Source organism: Syngnathoides biaculeatus, chromosome 18 (assembly GCF_019802595.1).
Source record: "Syngnathoides biaculeatus isolate LvHL_M chromosome 18, ASM1980259v1, whole genome shotgun sequence".
Lineage (NCBI taxonomy): Eukaryota > Metazoa > Chordata > Actinopteri > Syngnathiformes > Syngnathidae > Syngnathoides > Syngnathoides biaculeatus.
The window spans coordinates 7,603,709-7,625,088 of record NC_084657.1 but is presented as its reverse complement, the minus strand read 5'-3'; the positions used below and the strand labels follow the sequence as shown (position 1 = coordinate 7,625,088).

General features: G+C 44.4%; 2 long non-coding RNA genes across 2 annotated transcripts in view; one reads left to right on the top strand and one right to left on the bottom strand.

The window, feature by feature from the left end:
- The window catches only part of LOC133491826 (uncharacterized), a 72,104-nt gene extending 69,879 nt beyond the window's left edge, over nucleotides 1-2,225 (bottom strand). Inside the window, exon 1 of the long non-coding RNA XR_009792489.1 lies at nucleotides 2,164-2,225. This is a non-coding gene — a long non-coding RNA (uncharacterized LOC133491826). The remainder of the gene's footprint in view (nucleotides 1-2,163) is intronic.
- LOC133491827 (uncharacterized) lies at nucleotides 1,435-18,114 on the top strand. Its single transcript, XR_009792490.1, has 3 exons — nucleotides 1,435-1,514; nucleotides 16,977-17,204; nucleotides 17,336-18,114. It is a non-coding gene; the product is annotated as an uncharacterized LOC133491827 (long non-coding RNA).
- Nucleotides 18,115-21,380: the final 3,266 nt, after the last annotated feature.

Genomic DNA, 21,380 nt, shown 5'->3' with positions numbered 1-21,380 from the left:
CTATTTTTTGTATCTCCCACAGCTGCGCGATCACCCACCCTAAGTACCAGTGGGCCACATGGCGTTTCGTTGTGGCTTCAGTTCTCAAACATAAGTGTAGGCCGCATGTTTGTTTTTAGAATATTCTTGCCCAGAAGGAAAAAGAACGCTAACAACAACCCATAGCTGTTTTTCACTCCAAACACGCAACTGCACCAAGGTGCTTCAGCAGAAAAATACATTACAGCAGCGCCGCACCTGGAGGAAGAGTAGTGCAGGTGAATTGTAAAATACAAATACACCTAAGTCACTATTGTCACAAACCAGCGGTGCACAACCAAATGCAGGACTTCGAGGCAGAGGCATAATGTTCAATGTGGTTTATTCCAGAAACTGGGTCATACGGTGAAGCAGTCAGACAAGGCAGAGGCACAGAAACGATTCAAAAGACATACGGCAATGGTTCGATGACACTGAAGCAAACTAACTAACTCAACAGGACAGGATCAAACAAAAGGACACGGAATCGCTGTGACCAGGGGTACTCTAACTTACGCATAGAAGCAGAGTGTCCCACAGGCAGTGAATGCAACTCACTAACACAAAGTAATGAACTGGCCCATGCCTGTGACAAAACTCCAACTTAAATACTTGGTCTAATCACAGTGCCTCATGTGAAACACCTGTGACCAGTAACAAGCGTCAGTGATGACATCACCCAGAGCAGTAGCCAGCCCGTGCCCCTCAAGGCCATGGTCCAGCCTTGCTCAAGACAGCTATCAATAATTTTTTGTGTGTCCAACCTCTGAGCATGATCATTAAAATTAAATTAATTTCTAAAAACTATATATCTCTTTTCATAGGAAAATACTTATAAAGCGTAAGAAATTAATAGACTGACACTTATATAGTTATTTCTCAAATAAATCTTTTAGGTTCAGACAGGTTTTGATCTTTGGTTTTATTCTAGAATAAAGTAGTGTACCAGTATTTTTTTTCTAAATTTCCGAAGGTTTAAATTTGAGTGTTCAAACAAGAGAAGCGTATGAAAGAGTTTATGCCTGTCTGCGAAAAGTGTATCAAGTGTGTTATTAGGGGTTAGTCTTATATATATTTATATATATCTAGCGCCTCTCTCGTACAAAATACTTTGACGAGGTAGCCACCTGAGTTCTTTTCTTCCTCCAAAGTACAAAACTAATAAATTAACTCAATGTTAATTACTCTATTACAATTTTACGCTTTACTTGTGCATTTAATTCTCTATCAAAAGTCTCTGAAATAATATTTCCTCTTATGAGTTAATTGTCATGATCTTGCCGCTCCAGCACGAGCTGTGCGGGTGTCCGCGCAGATGCGCTGACTGGAAGGTGCACACCTGCGCCTCATGCAGCCTGATTATGCTGTGGATTTATATGACCGCGATGACAACTGGCTGGCGCCAGTTCATATGATCTTCATGTCCCATTCGTGTGCTCCGGTATCCCTGACTGAACCTGTGTGTACCGACCTTCGTCCGTTCTCCGACCAACCTTGTAAGCCTGACTCCTTTGATATTTCTGCTTGCGTTGATTGTTCCCCTGTGTACCGACTCCTGCCTGTCCGCTCATCTGCTCTCTTCGCCCGACGTCCTAACTACCGCTGCTGCACCGGACTGCCTGCTCGATCCCCGATCTCGGCATATAATAAACGTGTCTCTTCTTGAATTACCTTGCGTCGGTCCCGGCGACGCCGGGTCTTTCCTGCTGGGTCCTGTATTGGCCAGTTCGTACTGTCACGTCCCATCGGAAACGAGAGTAGGACCCAAATGCAGGAACTCGGAAGACGCAAGCTAGTTCAAGAAGAGATTGCTCTGATTTTTGCTCTGTCCAGTGTCCTCACGGTCCTCGTCCCTTTTTCTTCCTTGAAGTCCAAACAAAGCCTCACTAGGCGCATTAACTCAACACTAGCACCATTGTCCTCTCCTACGTGGTCCAATACACAAGCCTGGCTAGCGTTAGCTGGTTGCTAGCGCCCAACCCAAGTCCCATGCATGCACTTAGCCTCTGTGGTAGCGGCTAACTCCACCACATTACGGCGTGATTTGAGAAGTCCACTCAAACGACACACCATCCCAGTTGAACTTTCAACATTCCTTGTCGAACACGTTGATCAACTTTTGATAAATGTCCATCGTTAACTTACTTTGTTGCCCTCCAACCACCACTCCTATCTTGCACTCCATCTCGCTTTTTTCTCTCCTTTTCCCCATCTCCTATGTCACTTCCTGTCCTTCTTAAACAATGGTTTCAACAATAAAATGGCAAACAAAAGTATTTATTTTTCACAAATGAATCAAACACATTGAAATATAAATCCCTCCAAAAGAAAATAAAGTCAGCACACACATTTTAACAGATATTCCACCTCATTATATAAAGAAAACATATAACCTAATTGCTGCTCTATTAGACTGGAATTTTACCTGTACCAACTTTTAATCTGGTTACATATAGAAGAAACAAAAAATATAAATGGAAAAAAAGAATGTACAAAAAAATGGACTGTAAATGAAAAAACATCCTGTAAATGAAAAAATATATGTAATGAACAAAAGATGAAAAAAAAACTACACAGTTTCACTTAACGCAGGGATTAGGTATAAGAATTATATAGACAATTAACACTATCTACATGGTGGAGGGGCACAAAATGTTTTCTTGTTCCTTGGGGTGAAGCGACAGAAAATAATTGAGAACCACTGCTCGAATGGCATGCAGCATTCTTAGCTGCTTCAAACGGAGTCAAACTTTGCTGGTTACCAAATTAATTACAAACTGGTGCATCACACTTTGGGATTAAAATTATTGAGGAAAGTCTTGCAAATCTTACCATTGGCCCATGAAAGTACTTAGTAGCAGTTTTTTTTAACCATTTTTTCATCCTTCGCTATTTGCCTCCCCTTTCTGTACATTAGAGCATATATTCACCTCCCTTTTCTGTTAGATTGCATTTTATTCTTTACTTGTACTTGGAAATTAATCCAGGACAATGTACGTGGACTGTAAATTTCGTTTTTCTTGAATAAAAGAATAAAACCTCTAATTTTGGACATCTATCCAAATTACAGTGTAGCCACCCTTCAGAAACACCTGATTTATCAAAATGTTGTCATCAATAGGATCTGTTAATCAAAAACAAAGCAACATGATCTTCCGTTTATTGGGAACGACAAGCCAAGACAAATGTGACTGTCAACAACCTACCCTTTTAATATGTTACCGGGTCTCCGACTGGCAAACATTTTCCCTGTACTGTCATGTATAGTGCGGTTTCGTGCATTAAAATTGGGAAGACTGGGGGAGGTCAGGTGAGACAGTAACAGGGTAATGATGACCCACAACCATAACCCCCAACCTGGCCAACCAACTCTCTAAAGGATGTGTGAATGTATGTTGTGCTTTAAAAAGCTAGAGTGGAAAGTCATGGAGGCCACAACCAAAGACAAGATAAGCAGTTACAGCAGATGGAAAAATGTATTATTTTAGTGAGTTATCATAGTCAAAATCTGAATTTCTAACTGCTAGTAGACATTTGCTTACAGTTTAAATATTAAATGAAATGCAAGCCATCCGGGCATCAGAACATACCTGACTGTCTCATTTTCAAATACCTTTGCTCACGAGAAATGGATGGGTTCAAACAAAAAGTTGTATTTTTTAACGCTACTATCCACAAGTTCTGTCATGGCAGTCCCTGGAATTCAATATTACAGTGAAGTTGTCCATTAGTTGCCATGATGAAGGGAGAGCCTACATACACATTCTCCCCACTACGTATAATACAGCTGTTGAAAATCACGACGTAAATAAAAGCCAGACACAAGCTGAACAAAAACAGCCGTTCGGTATCCACTGATCTATCTCTTACCACTGCAGTCTTACAGCACCTTTTGTTAATTCAGAGACACATTTCCATTGCCAGGTTTAAAGCGAGAGAAACAGAATAGCGACCCACTCCCTTCAAATAATGTACATTATAAAATATACATAGTGTATTGTACTAAATATGCCCCCCGAAAAAAAATAAAAAACTCTGTGAAGATAAAAAAATTCAGGGAAGACATTTTCTCTTGCCTGGATGCAGATGACCAGGCTCTAGAGCCAGGTTTGGAGGTTAGGCTCGAAGCTTGCACCGATGGGGCCCCAGCTGGGCACGGCCCAAAAGGGTCCACCATCCCATGGTCTGGGTGCAGTGTGTGTGGGGCATTGGACGAAGGCAGGGCCCTTGGCAAATCGATCCCTGGCTACAGAAGCTTGCTCTAGGAATGTGAAATGTCATCAATCTGTTGGGGAATTAGCCCGAGTTGGTGTGTGAGGTTGAGAAGTTTGACTAGATGTACAGAGTTCCCTTGCAACTTCGGGCTTCACCTTTCTCGGCTTCAGTGCTTCAGGGAGTTTTATTTATCAGGTAGAAGGTTCTCAGCCATATTCCTTGGCAATGTCACTCAACCACATGCCTTTTTCATATTTGTCGACGATTTCTTGTTTTGTTTTGATGTACAAAACAACTCTCATTGTCTTCTCACTGGCACTGGCCATCAATTTCTTGGGGTCCATGGGGAAGAAAAATTTAATGAATTCACAAAGTGATTGTACGCTGCAACTGTGCGCTATACGATGACAATCGATTCAGTGATGAAGATACAGGAAGTTCATCACGGGTAAAGATTGTTGCTTCTAGCCAATGGAGGGATATAAAGCCAGGAAGATGCTACGTGATAGCCAATGGTAGAGCAGCTCTATTGTGCTACACAAACCAAGATACAGGAAGTTAATCGTGGGTAAAGATTGACATCCCTCCTAGCCAATGTGAAGGCAGGAAGATGCTCCGATGATAGCCAATGGGAGAGCATCTCTATCGGCTCAATTTCAAACCAACGATACAGTACAGGATGTTTATGTTCGGTGGACTCTCGTGCAATTTTTTTCCTTTTCGTATCTTGAATTTCCTTCATAACTAGAGAGAATTCTTTTTTCCAGGGAGCCTTTTTGTAACTTGGATTTTTTGTTAGGAGAGAAGTTCGAAGTAGAGGTATGACTGCATTCTGTTTTACTTCAGTTAATTTTCATATTCTTCTTTCCAGTGCATCACTCCGTCTTTTTAATTGTTCCTCCACCTGCTCTCTGGTTTCACTGCAGACCACAATGTTCTCTGGGAACACCATGGTGCAAGGGGATTTGGTTTAACATCACCCGTCAGCCTATCCATTACCACAGAAAACAGGAAGGGGCTCAGAGCTTATCCTGATGCAGTCCCATCTCCAACTTAAATTATTCTGTCACACCTACGACACAACTCACCACTGTTCTGCAGCCCTCATACATGTCCTGTACTATTCTGACATATTTTTTTCCAACACCAGACTTATGCACGTCGTATCACAGTTCCTCTCTTGGTACTCTGTCATTGGCTTTCTTTAGAGCCACAAAGACACAATGTCGCTCCTTCTGACTTTCTCTGTACTTTTCCACAAGCATCCTCAAGGTAAATAATGCATCTGTGGTATTCTTTCTCGGCATGAAACCATACTGTTGCTCACAGATACTTCTGACCTGAGTTCATTGTTTGGCTCATCAACTTTATTCCTCTATAGTTCCCATAGCTCTGCAAATCGCCTTTGTTCTTAAAAATGTGAACTAGCATACGTTTCCGCCATTGTTCAGGCATCTTCTCACCTGCGAGTATATTTTTGGTCAAAAACTCCACCGCCATCTCTCCAAAGTGCTTCCATACTTCCTTAGGTACAGTGAAGAAAATACGTATTTAACACCCTGCTATATTGCAAGTTCTCCCACTTAGAAATCATGGAGGTGTCTGAAATTTTCATCGTAGGTGCATGTCCTCTGTGAGAGAGATAACCTAAAAAGAAAAATCCAGAAATCACAATGTATGATGTTTTTTTAACTATTTATTTCTATTAGTCTATTTAGCGGACTACTGGCACCAGTCAACACATTTCCATCTCTATCCTTAATCACCCTTAACTGCTGCACATCCTTCTCATCTCTATACCTCTGTCTGGCCAACCTGTAGAGATCCTTTTCTCCTTCTTTCGTGTCCAAACTGGTGTACATGTCTTCATATGCCTCTTGTTTAGCCTTTGCCACCTCTACCTTTTCCCAACGTTGCATTTCAATGTATTCCTTTCACCTCTCCTCAGTCCTTTCTCTGTTACACTTCTTCGTTAACCTCTTTCCTTGTATGACTTCCTGTATTTTGGGGTTCTACCACCAAGTCTCCTGCTCCGCTTTCCTACCAGAAGACACACCAAGTACTCTCCTGCCTGTCTCTCTGATCACCTTGGCTGTAGTAGTTCATTCTTTTGGGAGCTTCTCCTGTCCATTGAGAGCCGGTCTCACCTCTTTCCGACAGACCACAAAACATTCTTCCTTCTCAGCTTCCATCACATGGTTTTCTAATCTCCCTTTGTCTTCTTAATCTTCCTCCCCACTACCAGAGTCATCTTACACACAACCATCCAATGCTGTCGAAATACACTCTCCCCTTCAATTACCATAAAGTCAGTGACCTCTGTCAGATGACATTGTCATGACAAAATGTAATCCACCTGTGTGCTTCAACCTCCACTCTTGTAGGTCACCCTATGTTCCTCGCTCCTCTGGAAAAAAGAATTCACTACTGCCATGTCCATCCTTTTTACAAACTTACTTACTTACACATCACTTCTTCACCGCCCCTGTTTTTTTCACCAACAAAGTAATTCCTTCCAAAATTCCTTTTTCAACTCTAGGTCACATCCTAACTGTGGGGCATAGCTGCTAACCATATTAGACAAAACCTCAATTTGAAGTTTGAGCCTCATCACTCGATCTGATACTCTTTGCACCTCCAAGACTTTCTTAGACAGCTCTTCCTTTACATCCTTTATTACCTTTCCACCTGGTCTTTTGGATGCACAATATATCAACCTTTCTCGTAATTATCATGTCAACCAAATACTGAGCTTTTCCTGTCATACTCCCAACATTCAATGTTCCTTAATCAGTTGTAGGCTCTGTGCATTCCTCTTATTCTTCTGCCGAAGAATCCGCTTTAGTCCGGTCTGGAGGTTAACGGTGCTGGGGGTGCACTATTTTAACATGGGCCACAATTGCTCCGGTACGGTATTCTTTAGATCAACGTTGTCATGATCCTGCCGCTCCAGCACGAGCTGTGTGGGTGCCTGCGCGGGTGCGCTGATTGAGGCGCACACCTGCGTCTCATGCGTGCTGATTAGTCTGTGTATTTATATCACCCCGATGACGATTGGTCCCCGCCAGTTCGGTGAGCTTCATGTCCCGTTCCAGCACTCTCGTATCCCTGATCGACAACCCGTGTGTACCGACCTTCGCCTGTTCTCCGACCAACCTTGTAAGCCTGACTCCTTTGATACTTCTGCCTGATTTGATCGTTCCCCTGTGTACCGACTCCTGCCTGCCTGCTCACCTGCTCTCTCCGCCCGACGTCCCAACTACCGCTGCTGCACCTGACTGCCTGCTCGATCCCCAACCTCGGCATATAATAAACGTTGCTCCTTGAACTACCTTGCATCGTCCGAGTCCTGCATTTGGGTCCTACTCTCGTTCCGATGGGACGTGACAGAACGAACTGGCCACAACAGGACCCAGCAGGAAAGACCCGGCATCGCCGGGACCGACGCAAGGTAGACCGTCTGCCGGAGGACCAAGCCTGTCCGATCCGGGTAGGCTCCTTGACGTCCCCCGCTTCCGTGTCTTACGCTCCGCCAGCGAGGTATGATTACGACCCATCCGGTTCCTCATATTCTTCTGGACTCTGACTTTTCGGAATATGAGGAGGACCGTGATTTGTATGACCGGCTGCCTGAGTACGACTCCGATGACTTTGATTTTGAATCTCTTTGCCCGGCTTTTCATCCCAGTCAGTTTGCTCCACCTCCCCGCGTTTCCAGCACCCGAACGTCTTCGCCCGGTGGATACAAATACACCAATCCGTTTGAGGGAACCCGCTTGGCCATCTACCCGGGACCAGAGGAGACGCCCCAGCCGGGCACTCCCCAGTGCCTCCCGCTGCGCGGCAACTAAGACATCGTCCTCCCACTCCTCGCCAGCAACGGCGAAACCGGCAGACCCGCAGCTGGTGGCGAAGCTTCCAGCCCAGAGGGAGGAGGAGCCGCCAAATCACGAGGCATTCTGCCACGAAATGCGGGTGCAGATAGAGTGGCAGAGCACCGAATTGGTGGCTCTCACGGCCCAGGTCCGGCAAGGATTGGCGAATCAGCCGAGCTACGCTGACGTCACAACTGCGACGGACTCGCTGCTGATGCAGGTTCACGTGGCAGTTGGAACTGAGCTGCTCCCGAGACATGCCCACGTGTCAGTTTCGACTGACTCTCTGCCTACTCTCGTTCACGTCGCCGTGGAAACCGACCCGCCACCTTGCCAAGTTCACGTCACAGTAGGAACGCACTCGCCACCTCGCCAAGCGGACGTAGCTGTGGAAACTGACCCGCCTCCTCGCCATTCCCACGTCAAGGTTTTGGCTGTTCCGAGCAGAGTTCACGCGCCAGTTGGAACGGACACGCTCCCGAGACATGCCCACGTGTCAGTTTCGACTGACTCTCTGCCGACTCTCGTTCACATTGCCCTGGAAACGGATTCGCCACCGCGCCACGCCCACGTTGCTGTTTCAACGGATGCTCTACAAGCTCACGTGGCAGTGGGGACCGACCTGATGCCGCCTCACGTTGCTGTCCAGGAGGTGGCGACGTCTCCACAGCCGCTTCTCGTCCGTGCTCTGGAGTACCAGTGGCGACCGGCCCGCGGTCGCTCCACACTCCTGCTTCGTCGGTGACCGGCCCGCGGTCGCTCCCCGTTCCTGCTCTGTCGGCGACGGGCACGCCCATACGTTCCCGTCCAGGAGGTGGCGACGGTGACACTGACGCTGCCTTCTCACGTTCCTGTCCAGGAGGTGGCGACAGTTCCCCAGCCGCCTCACGCTCCCGTCCAGGAGGAGGTGGAGTTGGTGATGCTGCCTCCGCCTTCTCATGTTCCTGTCCAGGAGGAGGTGGCTCTGGCGCCGCCTTCTCACGTTGCTGTCCAGGAGGTGGCGATGGCGATGGTGTCGCCGCCTTCTCACGTTGCTGTCCAGGAGGTGGCGATGGCGATGGTCTTGCCGCCTTCTCACGTTCCTGTCCAGGAGGAGCTGGGGAGTTCTGTGGAGCCACCCTGGATCTGGAGAGACTTCTGAATGGCTGTGATGGTGGCGGTCATGGCTCTGGTCCTGCGCTCCATCATCCTCTTCGCTCCGGAGGGCGCCCAGGCGCTTCAGGACCTGGCCTCGTTGGTGACCAATCCACGGCTGCCTCCTGACCAAGCTTCGGTGGCGACCAGTCTCTGGTCGTCTCGCAACCACGGTGTGGGAGGTTCTCGTCCAGAGCAGTTGCCTGCCTCGGCCTGGTTCCTGCTTCGTCGTTTGGTTTCTTACAAAGGTCGCCTGCCCGAATCGCTCCGTGGGGACCATGGTGCTTGGCGTCCGGGTCGTCCTCCTGACCTGTCCACCCGGATGCCTTGCGTTTGGTGGCCTGGATGGCCACCAGACTGGGGTTCGGGGGGGGGGCATGCCATCCTCCGGACCCCCCTTCCGCCCACCCCTGCCTGTGTTAATTATTGTCTGTGTTTTCTCGTTTAGGCACGTCTGGGAGCCGTGCTTTGAGGGGGGGTACTGTCATGATCCTGCCGCTCCAGCCTGAGCTGTGCGGGTGCCTGCACGGGTGCGCTGATTGAGGCGCACACCTGCGTCTCATGCGGGCTGATTAGTCTGTGTATTTATATCATCCTGATGACGATTGGTCCCCGCCAGTTTGGTGAGCTTCATGTCCCTTTCCAGCACTCTCGTATCCCTGTGTACCGACCTTCACCTGTTCTCCGACCAACATTGTAAGCCTGACTCTTTTGATACTTCTGCCTGAATTGATCGTTCCCCTGTGTACCGACTCCTGCCTGCCCGCTCACCTGCTCTCTTCGCCCGACGTCCCAACTACCGCTGCTGCACCGGACTGCCTGCTCGATCCCGGACCTCGGCATATAATAAACGTTTGTCCTTGAACTACCTTGGATCGTCCGAGTCCTGGATTTGGGTCCTACTCTCATTCCGATGGGACATGACAACTGTTCATTACGCCGGATATATATATATATATAGATATATATAGATATATATCTATATATATATATTCCACCACTTTTCCAGTTCGGAAGTAGCTTCAGCAGGCATACCCAGACATCACTTTACCCAGCCACTACTTCCAACTCTTGCGGAGGGATCCTGAGGCGTTCCCAAACCAGCCGAGAGACATAGTCTCTCCAGCGTGTCTGGATCATCCTCGAGGTCTCTTTCCGGTGACACCGCACCAGGGAGGCGTCCGGGAGGCATCTGTATCAGATGCCCCAGCCACTTCATCTGGTTCCTCTCAATGTGGAAAAGCAGTCCACTCGGACTCAATGTCCCCCGCCTCCTCCGGGACGTGAGCAAACTTCTTTTGGAGGTGGGAGTTGACATTCCTTCTGACAGGGGAATCTAACAGCTATTCCCAGCAGACCCTCACAATAGGTTTGGGCCTGCTACGTCGGACTGGCATCTTCCCACACCATCGTGGCCAACTCACCACCAGGTGGTGATCAGTTGACAGCTCTGCCCCTCTCTTCATCCGAGGGTCCAAGACATGCGGTCGCAAGTCCGATGATATGACCACAAAGTTGATCATCGAACTGCGACCTCGGGCATCCTGGTGCCAGGTGGACATGTGAACACCCTTCTGCTTGAAAATTTTGTTCATTGTGGACACTCCGTGATGAGCACATAAGCCCAGGAACAGAACACCACACAAGAACTGATCGGAGGGGCCGTTCTTCCAACCACCCCCTTCCATGTCTCATTATCATTGCCCACGTGGGCATTGAAGTTCTGGAGCAGAATGAGGGAGTCGCCAGAGGGGGCACTCTCCAGCACTCCCTCTAAGGACTCCAAAAAAGGTGGGTACCCTGAACTGCTGTTTGGTGCATAAGCACAAACAACAGTCAGAACCCATCCCCTAACTGCAGGCGGAGGGAGGCTACCCTCTCGTCCACCGGAGTAAACCCCAGCGTACAGGCTCCGAGCCATGGGGCAATAGGTATACCCACACCTGCTCGGTGTCTCTCCCCGTGGGCAACTCCAGAGTGGAACAGAGCTCAACCCATCTCAAGAGGAGTGGTGCCAGAGCCCAAACAGTAAATAGAGGCAAGTCCGAATATATCTCGTCGGAATGTCTCGATCTCACGCACCAAATCGGGCTCCTTCCCTGCCAAAGAGGTGACATTCCATGCCCCTAGAGCTAGTTTCTGTAGCTGTGGATTGGCTTGCCAAGGTCCCTGCCTTTGGTCACCGCCCAACTCACTTCGCACCTGACCCCTATGGCCCCTCTCACAGGTGGTGGGCCCATGGGAAGGGGGACCCATGTTACCCTTTTGGGCTGTGCTCGGCTGAGCCCCATGGGTGCAGGCCCGGCCACCAGGTGCTCGCCTTCGAGCCCCACCTTCAGGCCTGGCTCCAGACGGGTGCCCCAGTGACCCGCGTCCGGGCAAGGGAAACCAAGATCCAAATTTTTTCAAATTTTCACCTAGGACCTGTTTGCCATGGGTGCGCTTTATGCGTGCACGCGACTGAGTAACACAGTCTCGGCTTGGTTCTTCAGAGCCGCCCCAGTCACAAAGCCTGACGCGCAGCCTTCGCAGAAGCTGTGACCGCCGAACGCGGCGCCACAGCCGGTGTGGCTGAGTTTCGCCGCCCGTGGTGGCATGTAAGGAGGAGGTGGAGCCGAGCTATGTTGTTTTTAGGGGTATGTTCAAAGTCGCCGCAGTACGCGATGAACACTATCGAGACATCGTTGGCTGGGCGACGCGCACATCGACACATTTCATACGCGGGTCTTTTGTTACAACATGAGAGAGACTGATTACGTGGTCCGCCCCAAACTATTATTTTTTTTAGTAGCTGTATGCGCACATCAACACACTTCATACGCGGATCTTTTGCTACGTTATGAGAGAGACCGATTACGTGGTCCGCCCCAAACTATTTTTTTTTTTTTTTTTTGAGCTGTATACACACCAACCTGTTCTTTGGAACCCACGAAGCTCTCGTCCTCTGCACCCGTGCAATCCATTTTTCACAACGAACAGGGTCTCTTTCAAATTTATGAAGGGCAATTCCATTCTCCCGAGTGTTCAAGCAATGTCCAGCAATGCAATGAGCCGGCATTTTGGCTAACACAAAGGAACAACGAGCTACCTTCCCTGGAGGTAAAAATAATGGAAACAAACGAGTCCACGAGGGGGCACCGCTGTCTTTTACGTCACTTCCTCCTTGTTCCTGAAAACAAATCCCTGAAAGGGAAAATTGTCTCAGCCATGAAAATATGGCAGGAGTTACAAAAAGTTGTATACGTCAAAATCATGTTTTGTGGTGAAAAAACACATGGGTCCATATTGGCTGTGGGTTTTTCATTAATAATATACCAAAAAAAAACATCAGTTTGACGACACTTGACCTTTAAGGAATTCATGTATTTTGTCATGTTCTTTTTTGTTGTGTCTTTGCCAAAGAGCCAAAATAAACGAATCAGTCGGATGGTGAGTGTGTCTTCTCTCACAAAATTACAGTATATCCTCTGTACTTTGGTCCTCTAAAAAAGAACTAGCAAGAGACATCATACTCCATTTCAATAGTCTTCTCTGCAATGACTAGGTTCCACCCAAACCTGTGTGACAAGTGTAGTGTATAACTTATTTTGGTGCTTCAATTAACAATAGCGTCTCAATTCGCTTGAATTTCCAGGCTTTCTCCTATTAATTTATCCTCAACCTCCATCTGTGATAATGATAGAAGTCAATCTTATTCCTTGGCGGCATAACATCGTATTTCGCTGTGTTAGTTGTTGATGGAGTGGTGCATTAGTGCACGCAACAAGCAAATCCATTAGTACCTGAACAATGGAAAGCAGTGATTTTGTTCAGCTGTTCAATGTGGTGTGTGTGTGTGTGTGTGTGTATCTATCTATTTAGTTCCATCCTTCCATCAAACCATTCATTTTCGATTCCATTAATACTCGCTGGCGGCACAAATGTCCTAGAGCCTATACCAGCTGACTCTGGACATACCCTGACTAGTTGCTAGTCAATTGCCGGGGAAGACCAACCATTCGTACTCACTTTCACACTGACGGGTAATTGAGAGTCTTCATTCAAACTACCATACATGTTTTGAGGATGTGCGAGGTAACCATAGTTGCTGGAGAAAACCCATCCAGACATGGGGAGAACAAGGGAACTCCATACAGAAGAGGCCATATTTAAACCCGGTTCTTCAGAACCGTTAGGCAGATGTGACACCTACTTATGTTTTTTATTTGTTTTATAGAGTATGGTGTAAATGACAGCATGCTGACCAAATTTCTGTGCATGACTACTTAAGACATATACCAAGAGATATGATGAGAATAAATGCCTTTCCACTAGCCAAGACCAACCGTGAACTGTCTGCGAGTCAGTGAAGTATGCTGCATGAAACAAGAACAGATGAAACAAGGTAACGTCTGACTCATATGTGTGTTAGAGCTAAAACCTACTCTAACCATATTCCAACACACTTCCTTGGGGATATTATGTAACACAGAAAGGAAAGAGTGCAGTTTTATAATGTGAATCAACGGTGCGGACTGGCCAAATTGTATTTAAGTGATCTTATTTTTTCCAATAATAATTGAAAAGTAAAGTAATTGCACTACAGAAATATACTCGTTGTAAGCATTTCATGTATTTGGGTAAGACATTTTTAAATTGCCCTGGGAAAAGAAAAATATACAGACTTACCTCAACATCGCTTTTAGGGAAACAAATTAAAAAAAGCAATATCTTCACCCTCTACTTGCTGAATCCTTCATGGTGACAGATAGATATAGTGTCTGAGCATGATTTATTAACAAACTGAGCTATTTCCAGTGGTACACAACTGCCCACAGGATACAAAGTTTTACTGTCCACTAATTTCTCATGGCTAACGGAGTACAAAAATGACCATGGAAGCTGTGCATCTGATTGATACTATATTTCTGTCTTGTATGGCAACAGAGAAGCTTATTTGAAAGCACAACAAAGGTTCCATCAACACATCCTAGCAGTTTTCTGTGCAAAAAAAAAAAAAAAAAAAAAAATTAGGGCACCCCAAACAGATCAGTCAAGAGTTTGTGTAGAAAACTATCTTTAAAGAATTTTCAACAACGATTACACTTCACAAATGTGGTAGTTGGGATGCATGATATTTTAAAACATTACAAGCCAAAACCCGAATGGAGAAACCCCACACCACAATGAACCAGGACAGACAGATAGCATCCCACAGCCCCACAAACACCACCCGTGAAAATCAGGAGAGAAACCAGCGCTCAAAAGCAAACGGCTCCATCCTCACCCAACCCACAAAAACAAGAAAAAAAAAAAAAAAAAAAAAAAACACTGGCACTGTGTCAAGCCCCTTCTGCTCCCCCTTGCTAAAATTCCGAGCCTTGCCCCCCCACCCAAACGAAATGCCGCAAATTCAAAATGGGAAGCCAAGTCAAAACCTGCATACACAAACCACCGACACAATGAAACAGCCCAAAGACAACCACTTCAACAACGGTACATCCAACGCCCTGGCGAAACACCAGTCAATGAATACTAGGTCAACCGGAACACCATCACACACACCGCCCTCCAGTTCGCAGGTCCAACACTGATATGGGCCACCAAGAAGTCTGAAACAAAAATGTCCACCCCAGTCCACAGGCTGCCAAGTAAAAGACGTCCACAACTTCCCCTAACACCCATGCCTCCTAGCCCCCAAAAAACAGAGCCAAGAACTGTCCGGAACCAAAATGACCGAAACCTAAACAATGCTCAACCTTTGCAGTGCGCAAGTACAGGTGAGGGTGCCAAGAGAGGAGAGACGAAGGCAGGGCCAAAAGGTGACGGGGGAGCGCATGCTCCAGGAGTCCAACCTACAGAAAAGTGAAAACCCAGCATCCCCCCGATAACTACCATTTACCATGTCTCCAACTGATTCAATTCGTATGAGAACAAGTTCAGTTCATCGTTCCAAAAATAAATTACCATAATTTTTCATGTATAATGCACAAAGTTTCCCGAAAACATTTTCAAAAAGTCAACAGAGCGCATTATATAAAGTATAGATTTTTTTTTCACCTTGAATAGTAGCATACAGGTAGTAGTATTTGGTGGTAAAAAAGATAAACATTTACATTTCAATCTGATATTCGATCCCATTTACAGTGAAGAAAATAAGTATTTGATCACCCTGCTATATTGCAAGTTCTCCCTCTTAGAAATCATGGAGGGGTCTGAAATTTTCATCGAAGGTGCATGTCCACTGTGAGAGAGAAATCTAAAAAGATTTTTTTTTTGCCATTTTACGATCGCTAGCATAACATATTTGTTGCAACTCCATCAAACATCAGAAACGGCTGCCCGTGAGTTTGTTTTAACTTAAACTAAGACAAAAAAATGTCAATTACAAGGGCTAGTAATGCAAACACCTTTAAAAGAAAAGTGTCATCACTCCTGCTGAAGAAGTGGGGAAACCGCGAAGCAGCACAGTAGTTCAAAGTGGCTGAATCGAATGTGAGATTGTGGACCAAGACAAAGGAAAAAATAATCCATCAAAAAGCATATGAAAGAGTTTGGGGATGTGGGAGACTTGCGCAGTTCCCACAGATGGAGGGAGAGTATGGAGTCAGGTCCCTATCAAAACCACGAGAGCTCAAACTACATAGAAACGAGCGTCAGTAAGTAAGTTACTTTCGGCTTGTCCCTTTCGGGGTCGCCACAGCGTGTCATCTCAGACGAACGCACATATATGTTTGGCACAATTTTTACGCCGGATGCCCTTCCTGACGCAACCCTTCTCAGGGAGTGGAGGGCCCAGTGGGATATGAACCCACTGGGGCCTCCACTCCCGTAATGGGCACATAAAAAAAATGGATGGGTGCACACAATTAAAATGTGTGCGTTTTTAGATTAATTAATTAATTAATTAACTAGTTATTGCAAACATTTGATTTCAGTTATTGCTGCCAAGGGCGGCACAACCAGTTATTAGTTTCAGGGGAGAATTACTTTTTCTTAGAGGCTCAGAAAGGTTGGGATATTTTTGTGCCTTAATAAATTGAATTGTCATTTGAAAACTGCATTTCGTATTTCCTCGGGTTGTCTCTGAGTGATCCTAAAATTGGTGTGGTGATTTGAACGTTTGTATGAAAATTATGTCAAAAAACAGGAAGGGGGTGAATATTTTTTTACGGCAAAGTATTAAAATTAATTGAATGACTGAACGACTGATCACATTGTTTGATTGTCATCAGTATGTGTTCTAAACAAATTAGGACACTGTGGATTAGGCCGATTCTGATGAAAAAAATTTTGATAATTGGCTCCATTATTAAAAACAAAATATCTAGTGGAATATAATGTATTATTTATTGCTTACAACAACAAAGATATTAATTACATGCAGAACATTAGACTCCTTACAATCTGTTATTCGTAAGTATTTGTTTAATTTTACAACAGTACAGAAGTACAAAAACCTGCAATAAATTTATCATTTTACATTTTGGCCATACATGTATGCAAGTTGTATGTATATGTAAGCAACATAGTGAGTGAAGTTACTGACAAAACAATTAGCATGATGCCATTGGACATTAATTTACTCTTCATTCTTGCAAAATTGTTTCAGCTCACCACAAGGAAAGGGTTTTCGAGCATGAATGGCCTTTTTAAAGTCATGCCACTGCATTTCAATCAGAATAAAGTCTGGAATTTGACAAGGTCACTCCAAAACATTCATTGTGTGTGTGTTTTTTTTTTTTTTTTTTACAGCCATTAAGAAGTTGAATTGCTGATATGTTTTGGATCATTCTCCTGCTACAGAACCCAAATGTGCTTCACCTTGAGGTAATAAACATAACTGATAACTGAACAGTCTCCGTCAGAATTTTCTGTTCAAGAGCAGAATGGATGGTTCCATCAATCATAGCAAGTTGTCCAGGTTCTGAAGGAGGAAGCATCCTAAGACCATCACAACAACAACACCATGTTTACCTGTTGGTATGGTGTTCTTTTTCTGAAATTCTATGTTACATTTACATGATTCCTTCACACATAATTCAAGATGTTTTGTTGTTGGTTTGTGCGACTGTTGTCTGTCTCCATGTGCCTTGCGATTGGCTGGTAACAAGTTCAGGGTGCACCTTGCCTCCTGCCTGATGACAACTGGGATAGCCTCCAGCACTCCCATGACCCTCGTGAGGATAAGGGGCTCAAAGGATGGATGGATGGACGGACGGACATATGCACACTGTAGTCACCCTCCATGATAAGATTGCACAATTCTCCAGTATCTTATGCCATTCTTCGATTACCTGAGGCCTTTACTTATTAATCCAAGTCACTTCTTTGGCAACACTATCTTCCTTTTATTACATTTTTATTCTTTAGGATAGTCAATATAATCGACTTAGTTATACAATGCTAGCAAGAACAAACCCGCACCCCATTTTCGCACTGAGCATACTTAGATCCATTTTGGTTCACTCAACCTTCTTTTTTCTTCGTTGATGGTAGCACTGCTGTTTTTCTTTGGGCCCATGGCATAGAAAATACTGGAATAATAATAAAAAAAAAAAAAACATTCTTGAGAAGCACTTGCGAATGTCCGCACTCAGGCCGTGCTATGAGCACACACTGGCTTGAGTAAAAAGTGACTGCTTGACTCTAAGTGGGCAGCAGCTCATCTTGGCACCACCCAGAGTGCCTTCAGCATCGTTCGGCTAGAATCAGTTACCTGGTCAACATGGGTTTAGCTATGCCCAGGTGTTCGGACACCGAGAATTGGGTAGAAAACCAAGCATTTTCTCACACAGATTTTTGGGTCAAAAACTGATTTGTACAACCACTGAGATGTTTGAACTCTTTGGTTCCACTGTACATTGTTTCAGCTAATTTGGGTTTTGTATATTTATGTATTGTGGTTGTTTTACCTTCCAATATATTACTTGAAATCTAAATGCTATTATGTGATATTCTTGTTACAGCTAGCAAAATAGCACAAGTTAAAGTAAGAACTTAAGGTTCATACTTTCATAATAGGATACAACACAGTTTCGAGTAGTGGTTAAAACATAGTTTTAATAATGTCCATCAAAGTATATATTTTTCTCGCAGTGCTTCATGTCTTGCAATGCTCTAACAAAAAGAGTTTGTTATAAAAGCCTTTTTTTTCCCTTTCGTCCTGTTGTAAATTTCCATCCAAGCAAGGTTTGCAGTAATGATAAGACAGCAGTTTCAGTCTTTGAATAAAAACGAAGTAATTAATCAGCATGGATTCAATTAGCCCATTTTAGATCAGGTTCTCAGTCAGCAAAATCCCCAAATTAGTTATACTGACCTTATTAATTATTTTTTTCACCGCACATTAACAACTTTTTATTGCACAAATAAGTCCCCAAGCTATTACAGAAGAGTTGAGTATTGATGGGCAGTATGTGGCCAGAAAGAGAAAATTGCTGCGATAGACTGATAATGAAATCAATGTTCCTAAGGATAGACTGAGCCAATGACTGCAAGCAGAAATAACATTGTCGGATGTGATACGGCCAATGTTATATGAAAAAAGTTAGTTTGAATTAAGAAATACAATTGATCAACTAAATGGAAGTAAGATTAGAACATCTGATGATCAGAACGACTAAACGACATCCCATTCCATCTTAAAATTTGTAAAAAAACTGTGAGATCATATGATTTTGCCATAATTTTGCACTCCACAGATGCAAATATGAATTCTCTGAAGTACTGAGGTAGTGCAACCATCCATTTTCTTATTCACTTATCCTCACAAGGGTCACGTGAGTGCTGGGGCCTATCCCAGCTGTCAACAGGCAAGAGGCGGGGTACACCCTGAACTGGTTGCTGTCATGTTTGTGTTCTAAGGAATTCAGGCTGAGAGCGATTAAGGACGTTTCCTGCTGCCTTTATTGATACATGACCACCAATGACGTAGGATAAAAACTGGACTGTGCACAGGCCCCTTTCACGTGGTAATTTGGCTTCAACTCCCGGTCAGGGCAAAACATGCTTTGGGTACTATTTCACGTGAAAGTTGACGTCCTTTGACATTTTTACAATTGTAAATTGTGAAACATGATAACATCAAATTTAATTGGAATACGTTAGGTGTAACTTTTTTGTTGCGCTGTTGGCTGTCAAAACCGTGCAGGCGGTCGCAAAGAAGTAACTTTTCCCCTATAAGTGTGTTTCAGCTTAACCTTCATAATTAATTATTATATATTCATCATATCATTTTCCATAACAATGTGTGTATGTATGTTTACCATACTTTTTGCCCAGACCAGAAGTTAGAGCCTGTTGACCATGGCGGAACCAATGATGGATGTGGAGTGCGCAGTCCAGTTTTTATTCTACGTCACTGATGACCACCACCTCCCGACTGTATATCCTCTACATCCAGGCCAACTCCTCGTATAATCAGTAGATAGCAGTTGCACATCAAAACATCATACACATCAAACATCGTTATAGCTGCCAGCCAATTGCAGGGGACATAGAGACCAAAAGCCACACTCCCAATCAACTAGGGGCATTTTAGAGTTTACAAATAATGTTGCATGTTTTCGGGATATGGTAGGAAACCAGAGTACCCGGGGAAAACCCACGCAGGCACGGGGTGAACATGCAAACTCCACACAGGCAGGGCCGGAATTCAACCCTGGACCTCAGAACTGTGAGGCCAACGCTTTACAGCTGCACCATCATGCCACCCAAGTACTGAAGTATTCGTACTTAAATGCCACTGAAAAAGTAGAATTTTGCAATTTGGAAAAATTTTGGTGAAAAAAAAATTATTCCTCAAGTTACACAAAATTTCTAACTGGCATCATACTACATGTAAGGAAGACAACTATCAACAACCGCATTAAAACTGACGAACATCTGTATCAATACTGCCCTATTCAGATTTTCCTTTTAATCTTCTGCTCAGTTGTTCCCTAACTAGTGAACAAGACTCTAATATACTTAAACGTCGCCATTCATGGGTGATTCTCCTTTGATACAGACAGAATCAGTGACCAGAAAAAATCCCTCAAAATAAAAACAAAACAAAGAAAAATAAACACACCACAATAAATTCACGAGCACAGGATGAGGTTAGATCAAAGCAGGGGGGTTCCAGTGACTGCTGGGTCAGAAACGTACAGGTCCAAAGTTTTTTTGTTTTTTTTTTTTTTGCTGTTGTTGTTTTTGCTCATACTCAAAATCATCACAACTAAGATTAATTTATAAGTCCATTCAAATCATCCATATCACTTGATTTTTATCTCACGCAGTTGGAGTTTTTGATAGTGTTAGTAAAAGGCAAAAGACATTTAACATATCAATAGTTTCCTAATACTGCATTAAACCAAGTATTACCCAATGACTGAAATGTATCCCTATTTAACATGAACACATTATCCGTTTACATTTTGCTTCCCCACAAGGTCACAAATGATTATACTTTGACAACATACCAGGATAATCCCTTACTCAGCACTCTTATAAATTCAGTACATATATTGTGTAAATGCCAAGATGTCTCCCTGTGTTTCTAAGGCATTACTAATACAGCACCAAAGCCTGGCAACACTTAGAAATAATCTCGCTACAGCCCTATGCACTCTAGGCCCTTTGATGAAAGTCAGTGGAGGTCAAGGGGATATGCCAAGTGATTTCTAGTCCTGCCATTTTCCTCATCCACAACTCCCAAGCTAATTTAAATCTACCAGAAAACCATTTTTCAAAGGACATCATTTTGATACAGCATTTTCATTTTTTTTTTTTTTAACAGTGAAACATCAGCAGCACACATTTCCACCATATGTTGGAGTTTCTGCCTTTGCCCAACTGATTTATTTATCTAAGTACAGTAGTAGTCGGAAGGTAGGAACCATATCCACAATTCACTCTTCTTAGAAGGTACCAGTAATGACATTAAACTGCCAATTAAGTGTTCACTGAAAAAAAATTAAGTGCCACCAGAGTTTATGCCTGTCAACATTGTGTGAGACAGCTCAGCTGTCTCTGGGGAGTTGTGGGATAATAATACCTCGGGAGGATTCAACTTCACTTTATTGCCATGGCAATAATAGGAATTACTTTCTGTTAAAAAAACAAACAAACAAAAAAAAACAATGATAAATAAAGTGAGATGTTCGAGGACCTCAT